This window comes from Lepisma saccharinum, unplaced genomic scaffold (assembly GCF_977018435.1).
Source record: "Lepisma saccharinum unplaced genomic scaffold, izLepSacc3.1 HAP1_SCAFFOLD_275, whole genome shotgun sequence".
NCBI lineage: Eukaryota > Metazoa > Arthropoda > Insecta > Zygentoma > Lepismatidae > Lepisma > Lepisma saccharinum.
Window position 1 is genome coordinate 110,709 of NW_028143029.1, and position 2,383 is coordinate 113,091.

The 2,383-nt window shown below is 57.7% G+C and overlaps 1 pseudogene; it reads right to left on the minus strand.

Annotated features, from left to right (window-relative positions):
• Positions 1-345: 345 nt before the first annotated feature.
• On the minus strand, positions 346-1,741 carry LOC145982643 (large subunit ribosomal RNA; annotated as a pseudogene).
• Positions 1,742-2,383: the final 642 nt, after the last annotated feature.

Consider the following 2,383-nt stretch of genomic DNA (forward strand, 5'->3'; position numbering starts at 1 on the left):
GATGCTTTGTTTTAATTAAACAGTCGGATTCCCCTGGTCCGTGCCGGTTCTGAGTCGACCGTTCGTCGGCGGCCGACTCGAGGGGAGGCACGTTCCCCCCGGCGCCCCCGAGGGGGGCAAGGGGTTCGGTGCGTTCCCCTCAGAGAGCCCAGGGACGCTCGCGGAAGTCCGACGCGCGGTCCACGCTCGGGACGAGCAGGAACTGCCCGCCCCTCGCGAAGACCCACGCCGGACCGAACCCGCGGTGGCCCCCCGGGCCCCGACCGGCCCCGGTCCTCAGAGCCAATCCTTGTTCCGAAGGTACGGATCCAGATTGCCGACTTCCCTTACCCACATTAGTCTATCGTCAAGAGGCTCTTTACCTCGGAGGCCAGATGCGGATTCGGGTACGGCCAGGCCTCGGGACTCTGCTGCGCTGTTCCCACCAAGATTTTCAAGGTCCGACGGGCACCCGGGGAAACCGCACCCAACTACGGTTCTCTTAGCTTTCCCCAGTGTCCCCTTCTCCTTCTGGGAAGATTCCGGGGAGCGTAGGGGATCGCTCTGACAGAACAGACAACTCTGCCCCCGGGACCCGACGGATTCTCCTGGTGCCACCAGTTACCTGGACTTACGGACTTCGAGGGAACCCGCGACGCACTCCCGGTCCCGAGACGCGGCGGAGGGCTGGATACCCCACTTCCCTTTCGATCGCGGCCGAGACGCCGGCGCGTCGCGCTAACCACTACACCCGAAGGTGCGGTGACAGTCGCGAAACTGACCCGACGCATCGGTGGGAGTTCTCCGCGGTCTAAGGACCGGCTCACCCGCCTGCAACTGCTGTTGAGGCGGAACCCTTCTCCACGTCTGACCTCAGCGAGGTCTCATCAGATTATTTGCTACTACCACCAAGATCTGCAACGACGGCGGCTCCAGGCAGGCTCGCGCCCAGACCCTTCCACGCTCACCGCCGCGCCCTCCTACTCACCGCCGCGTCATTCTTACATAGTTGCCTATGCATGGAGCATTGCGGCGGCGGCCGGGTATAGGCACGACGCTCGATTGCCATCCATTTTCAGGGCCGGTTGCTTCGGCAGGTGAGTCGTTACACACTCCTTAGCGGATGCCGACTTCCATGGCCACCGCCCTGCTGTCTTGAGCAACCGACGCCTTTCATGGTTTGAGCAGCGTCGATTCAGGCACCTTAACCCGGCGTTTGGTTCATCCCACAGCGCCAGTCCTGCTTACCAGGAGCGGCCCACTGAGCACTCGGGTCCTGAAAAGAAGGCCCCGCTTCGCCCTAGGGGCAAGCGGGACCTCCATCCCGTTCAGAGTTTGAGAGTGGGTCGAGGCCGTTTCGGCCCCGAGGCCCCCGGTCATTCGCTTTACCGGGATGGACCCCCCTTGCGAGCGCCAGCTGTCCTGAGGGACACTTCGGAGGGAACCAGCTACTAGACGGTTCGATTGGCCTTTCGCCACTATGCTTAGCTCAGACGGTCGATTTGCACGTCAGAGGCGGTTCGGACTTCCACCAGGGTTTCCCCTGGATTCGTCCTGGCCGAGCATAGTTCACCATCTTTCGGGTCCCAGCGAGTGGGCTCTTAGGTACGATCCCCGCACCCGGAGGTGGGGGATCGCCCCGGGACTGCGCGAGGGCCCTTCGTTGAGCGACTCCGGGTCACCTCGATCGTCCCAGTCGCTTTGACTGCGCCTTCGGGTTTAGTGATTCCCTTAGACTCGCCCACGCGCTAGACTCCTTGGTCCGTGTTTCAAGACGGGTCGGATGGGCCACTCGTTGAACACCGCACGGGCCAGGGGCTCACAGTACGCCCCCCGCGAACCCCCCCGGACGACCGGGGAGACGGGGGGACACTGCCAGGCACGCCACATTGCTGCGACCTCTACGCCTTCCGTCAAGATTTTCGACGAATTTTTGAAGAATTTTCAAATTTTCAGATAGGAGGTTCCAGATAAGATCAAAAACTACATACTCAGATCTTCACCAAACGTTGCAGGGATACTTTGCATGTCAAGACACGTGGAAAAAACGTACAAAACAAGAGATTGGAGACATCAAGATTTTCGACGAATTTTTTAAGAATTTTCAAATTTTCAGATGGGAGGTTCCAGATAAGGTCAAAAACTACATACTCAGATCTTCACCAAACTTTGCAGGGATACGTTGGATGTCAAGACACGTGGAAAAACATACAAAACATAGGATTGGGGATATCAAGATTTTGGTCAAATTTTTTAAGAACCTTCAAATTTTCAGATAGGAGGTTCCATATAAAGTCAAAAACTACATACTCAGATCTTCACCAAACATTGCAGGGATACATTGGATGTCAAGACACGTGGAAAAAACGTACAAAACAAGAGATTGGAGACATCAAGATTTTGG